Consider the following 13,095-nt stretch of genomic DNA (forward strand, 5'->3'; position numbering starts at 1 on the left):
TTTATGACTCATACCATGCATGATTGATTCCTCTGTTGCATTTCAGCCACTGTAACACTGCAATCCTTGCAGTATCATAGATGGGGGGAATGTTTGGGGCTGCTCAGTGGAAGAAAGGTGCTTTGAATGTGCTCAGATGCAAAGTTTTGTTAATTTCAAGTGCTCCAAAGTATGGGCCTTGTTAGTAGAGCACACTCTTCATGGTGATGTGTGGTAGCTGTGGGTATGTGGAGCAGCTATGATTCAGTGGCAGAGCATCAGCTCTGCATTCAGAAGGTCCCAGGTTCAATCCCCAGCATCTCCAGTTAAAACAGGGGTGTTGAACTCATTTGTTATGAGGGCCAGCTCTGACATAAATGAGACCTTGAGGGGTCAGGCCATGCGTGTCATAAAATTTTTTTGCCACTGTGTGACACAGAGTGTTGGATTGGATGGGCCATTGGCCTGATCCAACATGGCTTCTCTTATGTTCTTATGTTCTTAAATATATATGAGTTGTCTGTTCATAAAATGGTTTTTATTGTATTTTATTGTTTTATTATTTATTGTTCTCCGTCCTGAGCCCTACGGGGGATAGGCGGAATAGAAATACACTAAAATAAATAAATTAAATAAATATTTTTTAAAAGCTTTACATAAAACATGCTTAAAAGATTAGCACTCTTGCAATATTTTATTTAACAATCTCTGATAACTGAAGAAAGCAAGAGAGAGGGAAAATAAAGCACGTGCCTTATAGGAGCCCTTTGGGGACCTGATTTGGGCCCGTGGACCGCATGTTTAACACCCCTGAGTTAAAAGGATCAATTAATAGGTGATGGAAGGAAAGACTTCCGCTTCAGACCCTAGAGAGCTGATGCCTATCATAAGAACATAAGAAAAGGAGGAGGTTTTATACCCCATCCTTCACTACCCAAAGGAGTCTTGGAGCAGCTTGCAGTTTCCTTCCCTTCCTCTCCCCACAACAGACACCCTATGAGTAGGTGGGTTGAGAGAGCTCAAAGAGAATTGTGACTGGCCCAAGGTCACCCAGCTGGCTTCATGAAGGAGCGAGGAATCAAACCCGGTTCTCCAGATTAGAGTCCGCTGCTCTTAACCACTATAGCAAGCTGGCTCTCTGGTCTGATCCAGTCCTGCTGGATCACACCTAGTGGTCCATCTGGTCGAGCATCCTGTCTCATATGGTAGTCAACCAGTTCCTCTGGAGGGCCAGTGACACAGCACAGAGTCCGAGGCCTCCCCTTGATGTTGCCTCTTGGCACTGGTATTGAGAGGTTTAACTGAACATGAAGGTTTCCCTCAGTCACCATGACTAGTAGCCACTGATAGACCTATCCCCCATCAGGCTGTCTGTGTTTAATTGACCAGAGGGTCTGACTCAGCATAAGGCAGTTCTGTGTGTTTAACGTCAAGGGAAGGAGCCATGGCTCGGTGGTAGAGCACCTGCTTTGCATGCAGAATTCCCAGGTTCAGTCCCTGGCAACTATGGCTAAAAAGATGATGATGTGAGAGAACTCTGCTGAAGAGCCTGGGGAGCCATTGCCAGTCTGTGTAGGCAGAGCTGACCAAGGGTCTCTCTTAGCATCAAGCAGCTTTGTGTGTGTGTGTGTGTGTGCCTCTGCCATGTGTGCGCACTTGTGATTTGAAACCTAGAAGAGGCCTTATTATCTATGCAGGCTTCTGGAGCGTTCATCTGGCTCCCGTTCTGGAATCTTGCCACCGGGCTGTTGGTAAAAGTGGACGTTAAGCTGCTTTAAGCCCTTGCACCATCCTAGGCCTCTCCAGTAACAGTGCCAGGGACAGTCCGGGCACGGCAAGGACACAGAGCCTACAGAGCAGCCTGATGTGTTCCTCCCCACCCCAACAGGAACAGGGAGGCAAGCACAAGGCAACTGATGTACTTCTTCAAACAGCCACAGGCCCTGTAGCCGCATTGCTATTTGGGGTGAATTTAGGGCTGCCAACCCTCAGGTGGGTTATACACAACAGGAAACCACAGCGTACAGATGATTAGAAACACACAAAAACGCTGTGTATGCTATATTTCCAATAATTATATTATAATCACTCAATACATCATTTACTCATGTTTACTCTTATTCATAATTCATATAACTTTTCAGTCCAACTCATAGTCCAATTTCATAAATTAAATAGAACGGAAATCCAATCCTGGATGCTTGAAGAAGGGTATCGTCTCCTGCTGTATCTTCAGCTTTCAGACGCAGGTGGTACCGTGAAGACGTGTAATGTTTCTTTAAGGCAGCAGTCCGCTATTCAACAGTGCATCGACACAATTCCGGCTATTCTCGTGTTTCATTTGCCACTTCCACTGGAAACATTACACGTCTTCACGGTACCACCTTCGTCTGAAAGTTGAAGATACAATAGAAGATGGTACCCTTCTTCAAGCATCCAGGATTGGATTTACATTCTATTTGATTTATGAATTTGGACTATGAATTGGACTGAAAAGTTATATGAATTGTGATTAAGAGTAATCATGAGTAAATACATTATAATTATGATCTCTCTCTCGGCTTGACTTCGCGAACGAAGATTTAAGAAGGGTGCAGTAGTCCACGTCTGCTGCAGGCTCGCTGGTGGCTGACAAGACCAACGCGGGACAGGCAGATCCGGCCACAGTGGCTGCAGGGAAAAGTCCGATTTGGGGTTGGTGCTGTAGCAGTGCGATTCTTCCTCAATCTCCTTTTGTCCTCAAGACCAGCTATGCGTGCGTTCTCAAAGGAAGAGACAGCCTGGTGGATGGTGTGCCTCCATGCTTTGCGATCTGAGGCTAGGTCAGACCACTGGTGATGGTTGATGCGACAGGTGCCAAGGGATTTCTTCAAGGAGTCCTTGTACCTCTTCTTTGGTGCCCCTCTATTTCGATGGCCGGTGGAAAGCTTGCCATACAGAGCAATCTTGGGAAGGCGGTGGTTTTCCATCCTAGAAATATGCCCTGCCCAGCGCAGCTGCGTCTTCAACAGCAGTGCCTCGATGCTTGTAACCTCCGCCCTCTTGAGGACTTCAGTGTTGGTCACAAAGTCACTCCAGTGGATGTTGAGGATGGTGCGAAGGCAGCACTGATGAAAGCGCTCAAGGAGTCGCAGGTGATGACGGTATAAAACCCACGATTCGGAGCCGTAGATGAGGGTTGTCATCACAACTGCTTTGTAAACATTGATCTTTGTGCCTTTTTTCAGATGCTTGTTGCTCCACACTCTTTTGTGCAGTCGGCCAAATGCACGGTTTGCCTTTGCCAGCCTGTTGTCAATCTCCTTGTCGATCTTGGCATCTGAGGAGATGATGCACCCGAGGTAGCTGAACTGCTGGACTGTCTTCAGAACTGATTCACCCACAGTGATGCAGGGAGGGTGATAATCTTCCTGGGGTGCAGGCTGGTGGAGAACTTGTCTTCTTCAGACTAACTTCTAGGCCGAATAGCTTGGCAGCCTCTGCAAAGCAGGACGTCATATGCTGCAGAGCTGATACCGAGTGGGAGACGAGTGCAGCATCATCAGCAAACAGTAGCTAGCGGATAAGTTTTTCCATTGTCTTGGAGTGAGCCTTTAGTCACCTCAGGTTGAACAGGCTGCCATCGGTGCGATAGCGGATGTAGACACCATTGTCATCATCTAGATCTACTGCGGCTCTTTGAAGCATCATGCTAAAGAAGATCGTAAAGAGAGTTGGCGCGAGAACGCAGCCTTGCGTTACACCTGTGCCTATTGGGAAGGGCTCCGAGAGGTCGTTGCAGAGTCTGACTTGGCCTTGCTGGTCTTCATGTAGCTGGATGATCATGCTGAGGAACCTTGGGGAACATCCTAAACGTTCCAAGATTTGCCACAGGCCTTTCCTGCTAACGGTATCAAAAGCTTTGGTAAGGTTGACAAAAGTCACATATAGACCCTTGTTCTGTTCCCTGGATTTCTCTTGGAGTTGCCTGAGAACAAATACCATGTCGGTGGTGCTCCTGTCAGCTCTGAAGCCGCACTGGCTCTCTGGGAGGAGTTCTTCTGCAATGGTGGGCACCAGTCTGTTCAGGAGTATTCTGGCAAGGATTTTGCCTGCGATGGAGAGCAGGGTTATCCCCGGGTAGTTGGAGCAGTCTGACTTTTCCCCTTTGTTCTTGTGTAGAGTGATGATGATTGCATCGCGAAAGTCCTGTGGTAGTTTGCCTTGTTCCCAGCAGGTGACAAGTACTTTGTGAAGTGTGCTATGTAGTACTGTGCCCCCTTGCTTCCAGATCTCTGGTGGGATTCCATCAACTCCCGCTGCCTTGCCACTTTTCAGTTGCTTGATGGCTTTAACAGTCTCTTCTAGGGTGGGGATCTCATCCAACTCTGTTTTCACTGGTTGAAGTGGGGTGAGGTGGATTGCTGAATCTTGAACTACGCGGTTGGCACTGAAGAGAACCTGAAAATACTCCAACCACCGGTTCAGTATGGATGCCTTGTCTGTGAGGAGCACTTGGCCGTCTGCACTACGCAAGGGACTCTGAGCCTGATATGATGGGCCATATACTGCCTTCAGGGCTTCGTAGAACCCTCTTAAATCACCAGTGTCTGCACACAGCTGGGTTCTCTCTGCAAGCTTGGTCCACCACTCGTTCTGAATGTCTCGAAGCTTGCGCTGGAGGTTGCTACATGTAGCGCGAAAGATTGCTTTTTTCCCGGGACAGGAGGGCTGAGCAAGATGTGCTTGGCAGGCAGATCTCTTTTTCGCTAGTAATTCTTGGATCTCTTGATTGTTCTCGTCAAACCAGTCCTTGTTCTTCCTTGTGGAGAACCCGAGGACTTCTTCAGAGATCGACAGGATGGTAGTTTTTAGGTGTTCCCAGAGTGCTTCTGGAGAAGGGTCTGTGGGGCAACTGGGGTCCTCAATTCTTGACTGGAGTTTTGCCTGGAAGGCAGCTTTAACTTCGGCTGACTGAAGGCTGCCAGCCTGAAGCTTCCTCCGAGGGATACCTCCTCTCCTGGGTGTGGGTTTAAAGTGAAGACGGAGATTGCAGCGTACAAGACGATGATCCGTATGACATTCCGCACTGGGCATTACTCGGGTGTGTAAGACATCTCGAAGGTCTCTCTGGCGCACCAGAATGTAGTCGATAAGGTGCCAGTGCTTGGACCGTGGGTTCATCCAGGTTGTCTTCAGGCTGTTCTTCTGCTGAAAGATAGTGTTGGTGATGGTGAGCTGGTGCTCCATGCAGAATTCTAGCAGGAGGCGCCCGTTATCATTGCAGTTGCCAATGCCGTGTTTGCCGAGTACTCCTTTCCAGGCTTCCGAGTCTTTACCTACTCTGGCATTGAAGTCGCCAAGGATGATCACCTTGTCCTCTGTAGGGGTCTTCCGTACGAGGTTGCGTAGATCAGCATAGAACTTGTTCTTTTCTGCAGGATCTGCTTGAAGGGTTGGGGCATACACACTGAAGAGTGTTGCATGTTGCTTGTTTTGAACTGGGAGGCGCATGGACATGATGCGATCTGAGTGACCTGTTGGCAGGTTTTCGAGTTTGGAGGCAATGGAGTTCCTGACCATGAAGCCAACGCCAGAAAGGTGGCTCTCAGCCTTTGACTTACCCGACCAGTAGAGGGTATAGTCAGCACCATGTTCTTGAAGACTACCTTCCTCAGGGAAACGGACCTCACTGAGAGCTGCTATGTCAATATTCAACCTGAGAAGTTCATGGGCAACTAGAGCAGAGCGTCGTTCAGGGCGACCACTGTCTACTGTGTCAAGCATGGTTCTGATGTTCCAACACGCAAGCTTTAGTCTTTGCACACTTTGTGAGGCAGGTGCATGCCTTTTCTTTGTTGTTATTTTTTGACCGCAAGTAAGGATGCCCGTTGACCGCGGCTAGCCAACTGGGGTGGGGGAGATGAACTTTGTTTAGGCCACCTTTTCTAGGCCCCTCTCCGTGTGGAGCAAGCAGTGCTGTCCCTAGATAAGGCTACTTGGTCGTTCAGGGTGCTGCTGAAAAATGCTTTCGTCTCTGGGTCAGCATCAGGCGACCAATACCCTGAACCGCCTACATGCAGGATCGGGACTACGGCTTCCAGTGGCATCTTCCACCTGCCGTTTCGCCCCTTGCCCATCGCTGCAGGACTTGGTGTGTTGTGTGTTGTGGATGTGGATATGCCCTTCAGGCCTGCGCAGAGGAATTTTTAGGTGAAGCACAGTGTGCGCGGTACTGGCTCCACCCTTTCACCTTGGGGTCATCTGCCATGGCCCAATAAGCCGGGACGCCGGCAGCGAGTCCTCCAGGTGGTAGGTGTTACATTAACGAGCTCTATCTGCCCGGGTTTGATTTTAGAGTTTTCCTTCTCTTGGCTGGCGAGGTTGGTGAGCCCAGCCTGCCCATCCGGTTATACCGCCGGACATTCGGTCGCACCATGACGTGGCAAACTCTGTGAGAAACGGGGGGGACCAGCGGGAAGGTGTTGCCACGGATGCAGTAATGCAGGAGAGGCCATTGCAGTGACCATCTGCCAGGCATAGCCGAACAGTGACCACGCGGCGTTCACTACACTGGGAGAGGAGAGGCTATGTATTGCGCATACACTTTCCCTGGGGGGGCAGGATACCCAAGAGGGAGCCCACCCCTCCCCCCCATAATTATGATAATACATTATAATATAATTATTGGAAATATAGTATACACAGCATTTTTGTGTGTTTCTAATCCTCAGGTGGGGGCAGGGGATCCCCTATTTTTAAGGCCTTCTCCCCCCCCCCCGCCCCGCTTCAGGGTCATCAGAAAACGGGAATGTCTTCTGGGCACTCCGTTATTCCCTATGAAGATCAATTCCCATAGGGTATAATGGAGAAGATCTGTGGGTATCTGGGGCTCTGGGGGGTGTTTTTTTTAGCTAGAGGCACCACATTTGCAGCATAGCATGCATAGCCTCTTCTCAAAAGACCCTCCAAGTTTCAAAAAGTTTGGATCAGGGGGTCCAATTCTGTGAGCCCCAAAAGAAGGTTCCTCTATCCTTCATTATTTCCAATGGAGAGAAGGCATTAAAAAGGTGTGTGGTCCCTTTAAATGTGATGGCAAGAACTCCCTTTGGAGTCCAGTTATGCTTGTCACAACCTTGCTCCTGACTCCACCTCAGTGTCTCCTGGCTCCATCCCCAAAGTCCCCAGGTATTTCTTGAATTGGACCTGGCAACCCCAGGTGAACTACAAGCTCAGGAAAGTGCCCCCCCCCCCCAATGTGGACATTCTGGTTAAGTTTGCTTCTTCTGTGCGGCTCTGGGAAGAGCTGAGCAGCAGCAGCAGCAGCAGCAGCAGCAAAAACTGGTTCTGAAAGAGATCCCTGTGCATGGTTTCTCACTTCTACTTGCACTACACCTCTGCCCTGCTGTTGTGGTAAAGGCCATAAGGGGGGAGAGGAGAGCCTGGAGTCACACATTGCCTGAATGTTTGACATTGAATTGACTGCTGGCAGTGCCCGTGGTTTTCTCCCAGCACACCGAGCGGCATCACCCTGCCCTTTCCTCTCTATACCGACAGCCCTCTATTTATTGACTTAGAAAGCAGAGTCGTCATCAATCCGCTTTCATGCCAGAAGCGCCAATAAGACCACATTGGGACTGTACCATCTTGGTAAAGACAGTGCCTGAGCAGTGGGGCCTGTAACCTCCCTGGATGGTTCAGCCTCATCAGTGACCAATTTAATTTGGAATCGGAATTAGCCTCTGCGGGGAGGCTGCTGAGAGAAGCTTCCGTAATGGCTTTTGCGGTGGCTGTTTGTGAGGCAATTTGCATGCTGACCATGGACCCTGCGCTCTCAGAGAGTCTCCTTGCCACTGCCTTCCAAGATATGTGATGCATGGCTTATAAACGATAAAGAGGCCACGTGAAGGGAGACCCCACTGCTTGGAAGTAGCTTTTGGTGGCAGCCTCCACATTGGGGCTGTAACGGTGAATCAGTCTTCGGCTAATTTTCTTCAACGCACCATGGGAAGGTGCTGAAGTGCTCCGTAATTCATTAAGTTCTCAGGGTATGCCTGCATCCGCCGATGTCTGCTTAATTGGTGACAGTAGCTGACTGATGGATTTGTTTTATTTATACCTCACCTTTGTCCGCAGTGGGAATCCAAAGCAGCTTACATCATTCTCCTTTCCTCCTCCTTTCCTGGGAGGCAGATTTGGCTGAGAGTGTGTGAGTGGCCCAAGGTTACCCAGCAAGCTTCCATGACATGACTGGGGCATCCAACCTGAGTCTTGTGCAGTCCGCACCTTGTGTTGTGTCCTTGGCGCCACCTCTGGTTTAAGTGCTACAATTAATGCTGTAAAATGTATGCGGAACTGTATTGTATTCCCTAGCATCAGCAGCAGTTCATGTGGTACTGTATATCACTGAATCTCGATACTACCACAACAGTATAATTGAATAGAGAGAGAAGCTGGTGCATTCATCGGGGGGGGGGGCAACCAAAATAAATAGATAGATGGATGATATGCTTTTTTTGTAGCAGGAGCTCCTTTGCATATTAGGCTACACCCCCCTGATGTAGCCAATCCTCCAAGAGCTCACAGGGCTCTTCTTAAAGGGCCTATTGTAAACTCTTGGAGGATTGGCTACATCAGGGGAGTGTAGCCTAATAAGCAAAGGAATTCCTGCCATAAAAAAGCCAGATGGATGGATAGATAGACAAAAAACTAGTGATTCACTTTCCCTGGTGTAAACACTTATTTCTTCTGTCCCACAATCACCTCTGAACAAACAGGGTTTGTAGGCTTTTCAAACAAACCTACCAAACCTATATATCAAAGGCAAAAGTGGAATTATGAGCACTAGGAATGGAGATCACTCCTTTAGACTGCCTTCAGCTCTTTGAAAAGCCTTCGGCCTTCCTGACCAAACAGAGAAGCCCGATCAAAGCAGCAAAGCTACGCAATGTGGCACAGAAGCTCAGCAATGCACTTTTATCTTTACGGCAAAATCAGTTGCCTGCATGTTCACAACAGTTGCACAGGTTAGAAATTTTGCATGTTCTTAGAAAGTGAAAGCTGAAAATCTCAGGTTTTGTCTGACAAGGTCATGGAGGAGTGAAATGGAATACATCTCTAGATTCCCGGGGAGGAGTAGCCATGTTGTCTGTTGCAACCATAAAAAATGAACAGGTGTCTTGTGCTACCTTTTAGAAGACACAGGATTTTTTACCCATAAGCTTCTGTGGACTAAAACCCACTTCAGATACAAAGAGTGGAGGTAGCTTTTTTTTTTATGGGAAGGGCATGGGAGGGGAAGAACCACAGGCTCAAGAGACCATGGATTGCAGTCAGTACTGGGTGAAATTTAATTATGTAAAATTCAAATCCAATTATGAGAAATAAAGAGACCATTCAATTCACTGTATTATGCTAAGCCAGTTAGCATCTATAATGAGTGGGGAGACTTGGGTTCCCAGCTCAAGTAGTTATGCCTCCCTGTGAATATAATATTTCCATTTGTGTCTGTGTGTTTTTAGACCAGCGATCAGCTATTCCCCTGCATTGTATATCACAGGGTTTGTCTTTGATAAGCTTTTGGGAATCGGAAGGGCTTGGTAAATATGCCACTTGATCTGTCTGGACCAGGGGTGGCCAAACTTGCTTAACATAAGAGCAACACAGAGTAAATGTCAGATGTTTGAGAGCCACAAGACATGAACATCAGATGGTTGAGGGAGGGAGGGAGGGGAGGGAAGGCAAATAAATAGGGGAGTGGAGAATCAAACCTGGTTCTCCCATATAAGAGTCCGTGCACTTAACCACTATACCAAACTGACTCCACCCTCTTTCGCAAGCTGTCCAAATAGGAGACAGAGCTTGATTTGAGCCTAGTAGCACCTTAGAGACTAACAAGGTTTTTGGGGTATAAGCTTTTGAGAGTTAAAGCTCCCTTTGCATTTGACAAAGATAGCTTTGGCTCTCAAAAACTCATACCCTGAAAATCTTGGCAGTCTCTAAGGTGCTGCTGGACTCGAATCTGGCTCTTCTCCTGCAGACCAACATGAGTAACCTCGTGAATTAGCAGACAGAGCAGCAAGCCTTGCATGTACCTGGGGTTGCCAGCTTCCTGTGGCAGCAAGAGATCTGGGATTACAAAGATCAGTTCACCTGGAGAAAATGGCCACTTTGGAAGATGGACTCCATGGCATTATATCCCATTGAAGTCCCTCCCCAAACCCTGCCCTCCTCAGGCTCCAACCCCTAAAATATCTGGTTATTTCTCAACCTACACCTGGCAACTTTACATGTCCCCGGGTGTACAGGGCTGTCTTTGTAGAAGTACAACAAGCTTACAGCAGTGGTTCCCAAAGTGGGTGGTACCATAGGATTATCTAGGGGGGCACTGAGAGGCAAGGGGGTGCCAGAGGTAGGCCCCTTTGACTAAATTATCAACATTTACAAATGACTAGGCTGCAGCCTAGATGCCAGTAAATGCCACTACAAATTTCTACCTCCTCGTATCCCTATCAGAATTTTTTAGTAAATGTGCCACCAGAGCTCTAGTAAGACCAGTATAGTGTGTCTTGAGAAGCTGTAGTCACCACATGTGTTTTTGTCTCCTTGTCATTTTTAAGTGTTTGCTGGTAAGTCCTTAATACAACAGTATTGAGTGTGGTATTTATTTTCCTGTGTTCTCAGTTACTGAACCTTTTGATTATGAAGTTCACCTTTTAGCTATATAAGTGTTATTTTTGCCACAGCCTGCCCAGTATTAATGTTTCTAGTTTCTATGTGTAACCTTGTGGAGCTGGCTCTTTGTTGGACTTGGGGGGGGGGTGTATTTTGTCCCTGAGCGGGAGCCCTAGGAGAGTTCGGAGGGAAATGACCTGCTGCTCACAGGCCAGATAAGAGCCTTGGATGGGCCGCTTCTGGCCCGTGGGCTGTATGTTTGACACCCCTGCTCTAATCTCTGTAGATCTGCAGCAACACAAGCAGCAGCACTACCACCACCACAGAGAAAAACAAAATGGCTGAAAATGTGGAAGATATGCTGTGCAGTGTACTAAGGACAACAGAATTTGCATTACAGCTTGATGAGTCACCTTTGCCAGGCAGTGAATCTTTGCTTCTTGCTTACATGAACTTTATAAAAGTTTGGCTCAAGAGTGGTTATTTGCAAGGCAACTAAGAACTGAGTTAATATTCCATGTTGTTGAGCAGTTCGTCAAAGACAAGGCAATTCCATTTGTTCACCTACTTGCTCATGTAACTGATGGAGCACCATCAATGACAGGTTGCTATCGTGGGTGTGTTGCTTACTTGAAAACAGGAATGCCAGATGTCTTTACCATTCACTGTGGCATTCATCGCCAACAGCTGGTTGCAAAGAACCTCAGCGATCACCACACAAGTCGCTATACACTGTCATTAGTGCCGTGAATAAAATTAAAGCCCATGGTCTCAGTGATGGACTATTCCGGGAGCTCTGTGTTGTGAATGAGGAAGATTTTGAATGTGTTGCCGTTTCATACTGCAGCTCATCAGCTCTCAAAAGCCAACTGTGTTAGTTGCTCTTACAACCTTCTTGACACAGTTGTGGAGTTTTTAAAGACATGAATGTTTTGCTCAGTGATGAACTCAAAGAGATCAGGAGTGACATTGCTTATTTATCCGAACTGTCTGCAAAGTTCAACGCAATGAATTTGCAGTTGCAAGGAAATGAGGTCAATCTTATTAAGGCCAAATCTGTCATCTCTACGTTTATTTCAAAGTTAACTCTATATAAAGGCAATATAGGCCGTTGTGAGCTATACCCATTTCTGAGATGTCTGAACTAGAAGAGAAAGGTGGGATTCAAAATGATGATATGCAGGGCTTTTTTTTGGTAGCAGGAATTCCTTTACATATTAGGCCACACACCCCTGATATAGCCAATCCTCCAAGAGCTTACAGTAGGTCCTGTACTAAGAGCCCTGCAAGCTCTTGGAGGATTGGCTACATCAGGGGTGTGTGGCCTAATATGCAAAGGAGTTCCTGCTAAAAAAAAAAAGCCCTGATGATCTGCAAGTTTTTTGTTTTGGTGACCATTTGGATATGCTGCATGAAAATGATATGTCTGAGTGATTTGCAAACTTTCTTTCAATGGAAATTCCAGATTGGGTCCTAAATCCATTTTCAGATACTGAGGAAGTTGGGGGTAGTGGGGGAACAACTGACTGCTCCAAAATGACGTACAGCTGAAGCCAAAGTTTTAAGAGTTTTGGTTACAGAAGGAAATGTCTGATCGCTATCCAGCACTATGGACAATGATGAAGAAGTGCCTTGTGGCATTTCCAACATCGTATTTCATGGAACGAGATCATCCAGATTCTCTCCAGGCAAAGAAATCAACTCCAGATTACTGAGATGTGATTTAAGACTCCTGCTGAGTGACTTCAAACTAGTCATTGGGAAACTAGTATCACTTCATCAAGCCCATCCATTGCTTTAAGAATTTACTGGACAGTGGAAGTACTTACTAAGCGTGGTATTTAAAGATTCTTGCTAAATGATTATCACACTCTGTAAAGCTGATGTCACTGGATCAAGTAAATCAGTTTTGTCGAATAAACTAAAATGTTTGAATTGGTTACTGAGTTAATGTGCAATTTTAATTGTTACTGTTTCGAATTTTATTGCTATTATCTTCCTTAGCAGGTTGTACAAACCACTGCTCTGGATAATGCTTTTGATAGGGTAGAGAAGGGGCGCCGGGGATGAATTTATGGAAATAAATGTGTGTATTCAGGTTTCCCTGAAAAATTGGAACCACTGAGCTGCAGCCAGAAGCTACAGCCTGGCCATGATTCAGGGAGCATGAAGTATTCATGGAAGACTTAGGGCAAACTCGCATGGACAATTCTGTTAATATTCCTTACCAAAGAAGCTTAGACTTTGTGCAAAGTGATTTACTGTATGCAAGCTGGGGCTGTTAACCAATTTAAGTTTTTTTAAAATTGATTAACTGTCTGGCTTGTAAGCCGTCAATCAATTAATTGCTTGCATTTAACTACATTTAGGTACCTTTTTCAGGCTCTTGGACAGTTTTTCTTCTGTATATAATAATTTACAGACCAGAAGGCGGGAAAAACAAAAGTTTGGTTCTTGAAGTTT

General features: G+C 46.8%; 1 protein-coding gene across 6 annotated transcripts in view; it reads left to right on the top strand.

Annotated features, from left to right (window-relative positions):
* The window catches only part of ZNF385A (zinc finger protein 385A), a 191,764-nt gene that overhangs the window by 62,512 nt on the left and 116,157 nt on the right, over positions 1-13,095 (top strand). The window lies entirely within an intron of this gene.

This window comes from Heteronotia binoei, chromosome 13 (assembly GCF_032191835.1).
Source record: "Heteronotia binoei isolate CCM8104 ecotype False Entrance Well chromosome 13, APGP_CSIRO_Hbin_v1, whole genome shotgun sequence".
NCBI classification, from domain to species: Eukaryota; Metazoa; Chordata; class Lepidosauria; order Squamata; family Gekkonidae; genus Heteronotia; species Heteronotia binoei.